The sequence below is a fragment of the Chiloscyllium punctatum genome, chromosome 36 (genome assembly GCF_047496795.1).
Source record: "Chiloscyllium punctatum isolate Juve2018m chromosome 36, sChiPun1.3, whole genome shotgun sequence".
Lineage (NCBI taxonomy): Eukaryota > Metazoa > Chordata > Chondrichthyes > Orectolobiformes > Hemiscylliidae > Chiloscyllium > Chiloscyllium punctatum.
Genome location: NC_092774.1, coordinates 37818575 through 37828930, shown reverse-complemented (window position 1 = coordinate 37828930; position 10356 = coordinate 37818575).

The window sequence follows — 10356 nt, the reverse complement described above, 5'->3', positions numbered from 1 at the left end:
CTGCTGTCGGCCTGTCCCCGCTCCCTGCCCCATTTTTGACATTACAACGTGAAAGTGGCCAGATTAGTTTCAACGTGAAACACCCTCCTCTGGGCAACTCCTCATCCTGGGAGGGAGCGAGGGAGGGGGTAATCTGATCACTTGTAGCAACTGTAGTGAATCCAAGGAGGGAATCCACTCTGACAACTCAGGTATGTGTCTTAATTACCGAGGTGAGGAGGGACGGATGATAGCAATTGGGGAGAGGAAGATACTTTATTTTTATTTTTAAAATGCATCTGATTCCCACAAATAAATGCATCAGGTTCAAGTACAGCATGTGCAATGATCCACATTGCAGCTTCAAGCTGGCTGCAACAGTTTTACATCCTCTGTTCTTGCTCCGTATTGGCTGCAGCACATTTGGTTTCCTTCCCTCATCTCTTCTTTCTGCTCCCCCCACCCCCGAAGTGTTGATGCTTCCAAATTGACCCTCAAAAGTTCAGGTTATACTTCCATTCTTTCCCAGTTTTCAAAACCCACAAAATACAACTTTCCCAATCCTCTGAGTATCGGAGTTGGGAGGTTATGTTGTGGCTGTGCAGGACATTGGTTAGGCCACTTTTGCTCTCACTCCTATCAAAAGGATGTTGTGAAACTTGAAAGGGTTCAGAAAAATTTACAAGGATGCTGCCAGCGTTGGAGAGTTTGAGCTGAATTGTTTTGGGCTGTTTTCCCGAGTGTGGTAAAGGTGTTTGTATACATTTATAAAATCATGAAAGGCATGGATTGGGTAAATAGACAAGATATTGTCCCCTGGGTTCGGGGGTGTCCAGAACTAAAGTGTAATAGCTTTAGGGTGAGGTGGATGAGCAAAGATTTAAAAGAAACCTAAGGGCAACTTTTTAACTCAGACGGTGGTGAGCGTAAAGAATGAGCTGCCAGAGGAAATGGTGGAGGCTGGTACAATTACAATATGTGAATGGCATCTGGATGGTTTCTGAATAGGAAGGGTTTAGAGGAGTATGGGCCATGTGCTGGCATACGGGACTAGATTAATTTAGAATATCTAGTCAACATCAATGAATTAAGACCATAAGACACAGAAGTGGAAGTAAGGCTATTCAGCCCATTGAGTCCATCTGTCATTTAATCATGGCTGATGGACATTTCAGCTCCATTTACCCACACTCTCCCCATAGCCCTTAATTCCTTAATTAAGAATTTATCAATCTCTGCCTTGAAGACATTTAATGTCCTGGCCTCCACTGCACTCCCTGGCAATGAATTCCACAGGCACACATTCTCTGGCTGAAGAAATATCTCCTCATTTCTGTTTTAAATTGACCCCCTCTAATTATCAGGCTGTGTCCCTGGATCCTAGTCTCCTCTGCCTAATGGAAACAACTTCCCAGTATCCATCCTTTCTAAGCCAAGCATAATCTTGTAAGTTTCTATTAGATCTCTCCTCAACCTACCGAACGCTAATGAATACAATCCCAGGATCATCAGCCATTCATCGTATGTTAGGCGTACCATTCCAGGGATCGACCGTGTGAATCTCTGCTGGACACACTCTAGTGCCAGTATATTCTGCTGTTACTGCCACTGAGTCGCACCTTGAACCCTGTTTAGTGGGTGAAGTGGGAGGGGCAAGAGGATCCTTTCTGTCGGACTTGCTGCTCTCGCACCCACTTTACTTCCAGTGCTGTCTGACAGCACCTGCCCTACTGAATTGATCTGCAGGAGCAGATGGAGGACATTTTTACCCTGGATGGAGCATAATGTTTGTCCAACCCCTGCAGGTTGGTATGAAATAGATACATTTGTCTCTGTCCCATTGAGTCTCCAACACAGGGCAAGGCTGGTCGGCTCAATTGGCCTCTATCAGTGTTTTCGCTCTGCCTGAGCCTCCACCCACCCCTCTTCATCGCCCCTTCCCATCCCACATCAGCAAACCGGTATCCCCCACTATCGCACGGTTGCTTTATGCCACTTTGCTTTTACAAAAGACCCACATTAGTACCTGTTTTCGCTAATCAAAAGAAATCCAAAGAGGATTTTTGCTTTCATGAGAGGCAACGTCCGAGTGAACCTTCTCTGCACCCTCTCCCAGAGCATCCACGTCCTTCCGGTAGCATGCTGGCCAGAACTGCACGCAATGTTATGAATGTGGCCCGAATAAATAGCTGTAACATAACTCCCTAACTCTTACACTCGGGGCAAGTGTGCTGTATGCCTTCATGACCACGTGCCTGCCTGCTTTGCCACTTTCAGGGATCTTTATGCCCAGATCCCTCTGTACGCCAGATCTCCTATGCGTTCTCTAATTTAATGTACACTTCTTGTATTTCCTTCTCTTCCTTTCTCCCTCATCTGTATCCAGCTTCCCCTTAATTGTATTCCTCTCTTCATCTCTTTCCCCCCGTTCCTCACCCCTCCACACATCAGTGTATCATAAGACCATAGGAGCTGAAATTAGGCCATTCAGCCCATTGTGACTGCTCTGCGATTCAGTCATGGCTGATCAGTTTCTTAACCCCATTCTCCCAGTAACCTTTGATCCCTTTCATACTCAAGAAACTATCTTTCACAGCTTAAATGTACTCAATGACCTGGCCTCCACAGTCTTCGGTGGCAGTGAATTCCATTTATTCACCACTCTAACTGAAGAAGTTTCTCTTTACCTCCATTCTAAAGGGTCTTCCCTTTGGTCTAAGGCTGTGCCCTCGGCTCCTAGCCTTTCCTACCAAAGGAAACATCTTCCCAACATCCAGTCTGTTCAGAATTCTGTTGGCTTCAATTAGATCCCCCGTCATCGTTCTAAATTCCATTAACTATAGACCCAGAGTCCTCAAACATTCATTATTTGTTCAAATGTTCATTCCTGGGACCATTCTCGCGAACCTCCTCTGAACACACGCCTAGGCCAGTACAGCCTTCCTGAGATTTGGGCCCAAAACTGCGCACAATACTCCAAATATGGCCTGATCAGAGTGTTACAAAGCCTCAACTACATCCCTACTTTTACATTCAAGTCCTGTCAAATTAAATGTCATCATTGCATTTGCCTTCCTAACTACTGTCTCAACCCGTAAGTTTACCTTGAGAGAATCCTGGACTAGAACACCCAAGTCGCTTTGCACCTTAGATTTCTGCACTTTCTTCAGTTCCAAGGGTGACTGTTGGTGTTGGGGCAGCACCAGAGATTTCCTGACATGCGGATTGTATTCGGGGGTACCAAGTAATCTGAGGAACTGGCAGTATTTTGGGAGAAATTGTTATTCCTGGAGAAGGTAGAGAGGAATGTGGTGTGATTCTGTAAACTCGAGGTCTCCAGAAGTGTGCAGAGGTGGTGTTAGAATTTAACACCATAAATTTGAAAGCGAGGAAACTCCACCAGAATTCAATTATCAGACATGACAGGCCAATGGTGTCTATCTGTGATGTTCGAATTCTATGATGCTTGGAACTGAAACATAACTTTTAACCCCATGTATTTCATCTCCTTTGTAATCTCTATTTGTATTTTTCAATTGGTTTTTGTACCTGTCTGCTACTTTTGACGATTTGTGTACTTGGTCTCCAAAGTCTTTTTCTCCCCCTTTTATAGTGCTTAGTTTCTAATAATTTAGCAGTTCTCCAATCAGTCTTTCTTGGGTGAAAAGTAAATGGTTCTGATTTTGTCGTATTGGGTGACATTAAACATTTTTTCCACTTATTCATTTAACCCATGAATGCTGTTTAGCTTCTTCCTGTTCCTTTCTGCACAAGTTGATGCCCCTCTGCCCCTGGCTAGTTGATAGTTGACCAAGAACTGGATAGGTGTCCCCTTGATCCAACCTCTCGAGCAATAAGCTATCAGTAACCAAGGACAAAGGTCTTGGACTCCAATTGTTAGTAGTAAACCTCCACTAGGGACAGAGTCTTTGGACATGATCTTTGATTTTGTCACAGAGGCAGGAAACATCTCACCTGTATCAGATAAATCAAATTACTGACTGTCAACTGCTTTGATACTGAGCAGCGTGAATTGAGTATTTACTGGCCCAACAAGAACGGATTTCCCAAACTGCCACAGTGTTTGTGACAATCATACACCCAAACCAGCTGCTAGTCGGGATCAACCTTCTCTCTGAATCAGGAGGTCACAGGTTTAAATCACAGGATGTTGCTGGTAAGAGGTTCAGTGATGGAAATGTCATTCAGCGGAAAATACTAATAGCTCCCAGAAATTATGGCGAATGTCGGGGCTAGTATAAATGAAGAACTGAAGGATATTAATAAGTATGAAACAAAAATGCATCAGAGAATTGAATAGGATTTAAAGTAGCTAAATTCCCTGGGCTTGGTGGTTAACGCTAGTTCACTGTTTTATAAAGAAGGAAGAGAGCACAGGGAATCTATAATGAAAGGTACAACAACAGGACAGTTAAAAATTAATGATAGGACTGAGCAGAATCAACATGGGCTTATTGGAAATATATACTGGTCAAACTCAGGTCATTATAGCTAGCAGAATATATGAATGTCCAAATTAGGAGCTGAAGTAAGCCATTCGGCTCATTACGCTGCTCCACTCCAAGAAGATAATGGCTGATTACTTTGTGTTATACATTGCACATTCGCACCCATCCCCATATCCTTAGATTCTTCTTAAGCAAAGGAATTAATTTACTTCTGCCTTAGAAATATTCAATGGTCCTGCCTCCACTATCTTCTGTCGCAAAGTATTCCAAAGCTGCACAACCTTCCAAAAAATTTCCCTCCTTCTTTGTCACAAATGATTGTGTTTTTTGAAGAAGTAACAAAGAGGATTGATGAGGGCAGAGCAGTAGATGTGATCTATATGGACTTCAGTAAGGCGTTCGACAAGGTTCCTCATGGGAGATTGATTAGCAAGGTTAGATCTCACGGAATACATGGAGAACTAGCCACTTGGATATAGAACTGGCTCAAAGGTAGAAGACAGAGGGTGGTGATGGAGGGTTGTGTTTCAGACTGGAGGCCTGTGACCAGTGGAGTGCCACAAGGATCGGTGCTGCACCCTCTAGTTTTTGTCATCTACCAAAATGATTTTGATGCGAGCATAAGAGGTACAGTTAGTAAGTTTGCAGATGACACCAAAATTGGAGGTGCAGTGGACAGCGAAGAGAGTTACCTCAGATTACAGCGGGATCTTGATCAGATGGGCCAATGGGCTGAGAAGTGGCAGATGGAGTTTAATTTAGATAAATGCGAAATGCTGCATTTTGGGAAAGCAAATCTTAGCAGGACTTATACACTTATTGGTAAGGTCCTCGGGCGTGTTGCTGAACGAAGAGACCTTGGAGTGCAGGTTCATAGCTCCTTGAAAGTGGAGTCGCAGGTAGATAGGATAGTGAAGAAGGCATTTGGTATGCTTTCCTTTATTGGTCAGAGTATTGAGTACATGAGTTGAGAGGACATGTTGTGACTGTATTGGACATTGGTTAGCCAAATGTTGGAATATTACGTGCAATTCTGGTCTCCTTCCTATTGGAAAGATGTTGTGAAACTTTAAAGGGTTCTGAAACTATTTACAAGAATGTTGCCAGGGTTGGAGGATTTGAGCTGCTGGAGCATCGGGGGCTGAGGGGTGACCTTATAGAGGTTTACAAAATTATAAGGGCATGGATCGGATAAATAGGCAAAGTCTTTTCCCTGGGGTCGGAGAGTCAAGAACTACAGGGCAGAGGTTTAGGGTGAGAGGGAAAAGATATAAAAGAGACTTAAAGGGCAACTTTTTCATGTATGGAATGAGCTGCCAGAGGAAGTGGTGGAGGCTGGTACAATTGCAACATTTAAGAGGCATTTGGATGGGTAGATGAATAGGAAGGGTTTGGAGGGATATGGGCTGGGTGCTGGCAGGTGGGACTAGATTGGGTTGGGATATCTGGTCAGCATGGACGGGTTGGACCGAAGGGTCTGTTTCTATGTTGTACATCTCTATGACTCTATAAATGGGTGATCTAATTGTTCGTTCACAACAGTAAGTAAACATCCCTCAACATCCATCTTTTGAAGACCATTCAGGCTCAAAGAAACTTCAATCAAATCACCCCTTGCTATTCCAAACTCTGGTTGAATGTCAGACCTGCCTGTCTAATGATTTTCCATGAGACAGTGTGTTCATTGTGGGTGTCAATCTAGTTTACCTTCTGTGAATTGCCTTTAATGCATTTTCATTCTTCCTTAGGTAAGGATATCAAAACTGAGCACCGTGTTCAAGATGTAGTCCCACCATTTCTCTGTAACTGAGGCATAATCGCCTTACATTTATGTCATTGGCCTTTCTATTCACTTGCTGTGCTTGCATTCTAACTTATGACTTATTTGCAAGGCCCACGGATCCCTCTGCATCTCAGAATTATGCAGATGTTCTCCAAGTAGGTAACAAATTGCATTTTACCATTTTGTACACCACTTGCAAGAGTTTTGCTTATTTATTTAACCAATCTAACAATCTGCATCCTTGATATGTCATCCCCACAATGTACATCTCCATCTATCTTTGTGTTGCCTGCAAATGTAACCACATACCTTTGATCCCCTCCTGTAAGTCATTTTGGAAAGTTGAGGAGCCAGCAGAGATGCCTGTTGGAACCCCACCATACATTGTCATATACAACCAATTTGACAAAAGAACCATTTTTGCATATTCTGTTTTCTGCCAGTCAGTTGATGTTCTATAACTATACTTTACACCATGAGCTCCTCTGTGCAATATGCTTTTCGTGAAAACATGTCAAACACCTTTAGGATATTCAAGTTCAGTATATCCATAGGCTTCAATTTACATACTCTTTCAAATAATTCCTTTCGGACAGCATGGTGGCACAGTGGCTCCCACTCATGGCCAGAGACACCTACTTGATTTCAGCCTTGAGTCGACGATCTGGAGTTTGCATGTTCTGTGTCTGTCTTTGTGAGTTTCCACTGGGGGCTCCACAGTCCAAAGATGTGTAGGTTGGGTGGATTAGCCATGCTGGATTGCGTAATGTCCTTGGATGTCCAAGCTAGGTGAGTTAGCCATGCTAAATGCAGGGTTACAGGAGTAGGGTGGCGGTCTGGATCTGGGTGGGATGCACTTGAGGGTTGGTGCAGGACATGATCGGCCAAATGGTCTCTTTCCACACTCTTGGAATTGTATGAATAAATTGGTGAAACAACATTTCGTTTTCATATTAGCATGCTGATTCTTTTCAATTACCACGAGCTTTTTGACATGGTGGTTATAATCTCCTTAATTGATTCAAAAACAAATGTTTAATTGCCATAGACTCAAGGGACCACATCTTTCCCTTCGAGAACAGAAATATTAAATATGTTACTCTCCAGTCTGAGGAAAACTTGCCTGAATCTAATAAATCTTGGAAAATTAACATTAATGCAAATATGAACTCATTAGCCACCTTTTAAAATTCTATGATGAAGTCCACCTCTACCCAGAGATTTGCCAGCCCATAGCACCATCAGTTCGCTCAATAGCATTTATCTAATGATTCTCATTTCACCAAACTCCTCTGTATGTTCAACCTATGGGGTTAAAGGCAGGATTCTTGACCATGTGGTGGAACAGAGGGATCTTGGAGTCCAAGTCCATAGATCGCTCAAAGTTGCCACCCAGGTTGAGAAGGTTGTTACGAAGGTGTACAGCGTATTGGCTTTCATGAGCAGGGAGTTTGAGCTTAAGAGCTGCAAGGTTATGCTGCAGCTGTATGGAGTATTGGTTAGATCACGCTTGGAATATTGTGTTCACTTTTAGTCACCTAATTTTAGGAGAGATGTGTAGGAAAAATGCCAGAGGAAACATCACAGAAGCGCTTCACAGGAGGCTGCCAAGCAGAGGATGTTACCGAGACAGGGGACGAAATGTCTGCAACACAAATTCCCAGCTCGGCGAACAGAACCACAACAGGAAGCTGTGTAAGCTGAGAGAGGGTACAGAGGAGATTTACCTCGATGCTGCCTGGAATGGAGGGCATGTCTTAGGTTGGCCTTTCTCATTGGAGCGAAGAAGGATGAGCGGTGACTTTATAGAGGTGTACTATATGTTGAGAGGCATAGATAGAACAAATAGCTAGAGACTTTTTCCCCAGGTCAGAAATGACAGGGCATAATTTTAAGGTAATTGGAAGAAGGTTTAGGGGAGATGTCAGAGGTAGGTTTTTTACTCCGATGGTGAGTGCATGGAATGCACTTCCAGGGTTGGAATGAGAGTCAGATACATTTAAGGACATTTAAGCAACTGCTGAACAAGCACATGGATGGCAGTAAATTGAGGGGTGTGCAGGCTAGTCTCATCTTCAAGTTGGATAAAAGGCTGGTACAACATCGAGGGCTGAAGGGTCTGAACTGTGCTGTATTGTTCTATGTTCTCGCTCCAGAACGATGCAGCAGCAGTTTTGGATGAACAATATTGTGTCAAACCCCTTGACCCTTCCAGAGATGGGCACTGTCGATGGAAACTCGGTGAAATTCTGCCAGCGATCAGGTGATAGCCGGGTGGGGGGAGGGTGGCAGCCGTGAGACTGAACTTGCTTACTTGAGGGTTTTTAGTTTTGGTTGTTAAGTGCAATGAAGTGTGAATCATTGTTTCAGCAGTTGGTTCTGTGTGTTGTTTCTGAGTCAGTGGCCAAATTAAGGCGATTCACCCACAACCAGAGCAAGAGGCTGGGATTAATATTGACTCCTCTGCATTCAGCATGACATCACGTCAATACTGTTAGAAAGGGAAAGCTGACACCAACTCCCACCCCACCAGAGATCTCAAACCGAAACACCCAAAGAGAAGCTCATCGCCCTATAATCTGTCAATTTAATGTGAAAAGTGGTGTAACCTGCTCTAATGTTTAAAAATAAATCCCTAACACTCAACAAAAATCCATTTATTTATCCAACAGTAACGGTGAACAGATGAACTAAACTATTAAAAAACTGAATAACTCCCTTCTAACTACTGACTGTTCCGGAATAAAACAAGACTCTCGTGATATGCAGATCCAATAAATATGATTCCCTCTCGTAACAAAAAATGAAATTTAGTCTCTCAGATTACAGCCAGGTTACGTGTCTGTTGGAATATTCTGTGCCGCCTTCTGTTGAATCTTCTGTCAGGAATGCCCTTCTCAGTTTTTTTTAAATGATGCATTCTCTAATACAGAGATGACTGACATCCAATTTCCCCCTCTCAATAGAACTGAGGATTCTTGGTTCTCGCGAGGGGGAGTTAGAGATCTGGGTGTTCAGCCGATTGTACCCTGACGGTGCATATCTTTTATATCTTTCCCTTCTCACGCTAAACCATAAAGCCCTCTAGTTCTTGACTCCCCGACCCCTGGGAAAAAGACTTTGCCTATTTATAAAGAGACCTAAGGGCAACTTTTTCATGTGGGGGTGGTGCCGATCCTTTAAGGCGTGGGAACATTTTGACTACATTACTTTCTCTGTCTGGACTTTGCATGACTTGAAAAGCTTCAATCGGGCCAGATTTCAAACTTCCGGACTCCGAAGAGAGCTGTCCCAAATTTCCAATCGACCCTCATCGCTGACATCCCTCAAACACTGCACCACTCACGTCAACTTATTCAACGCTATCTCCAATCATTTCACTTCGCTGCTTTCTGTCCCATTGGTCCTCCAGGGAGCCCAACCTCGTTTTACGAAGGTGCTTTTTGAGAAAATTAAACAAGCACTTTCACGCGAATCCAGTTTTTCCGGAGAAGTATTTACCTTTTCATCTGGCGTGTGGCAGGCACGTTTGAGAATGACTTCAGGAGATCTTCATTGCTGTCGTGTCATTTGTTGTTGTGCAGACATATCGTCGATGTGCAAAAATAAACTCTGTCTAAATTCCCACATTCTGTTGTTCGAACGATTATTTCGCTCAGAATCACTAATTTTCAAAACTGGCAATATTCAATCTGTAACAAATCACTCATAAGGGTGGCACGGTGGCACAGTGGTTAGTACCGCTGCCTCACAGCGCCAGAGATCCGGGTTCAATTCCCGCCTCGGGCGACGAACTGTGTGCAGTTTGTACGTTCTCCCTGTGTCTGCGTGGATTTCCTCTGGGTGCTCCGGTTTCCTCCCACAGTCCAAAGATGTGCCTGACCCCCAGGGAGGTTTACTCATAGCAACTGGAGTGAATCCAGAGAAGGAGCAGATTCTGCAATGGTGCTCAAATACTTTCTACCTCTATTTTAGGTATTTTCCTTGTGTATTCCCTCAGTTTGGCACGTATGCAGTTTGCACCCTGGAAAATGACTGCTTTTTTCCTCATGTTCGCAATTAAAAGTGTAGTTTCTCATGGAACTGAGCCGCATCGAAAGGATTGTCATATTGATATATATATGT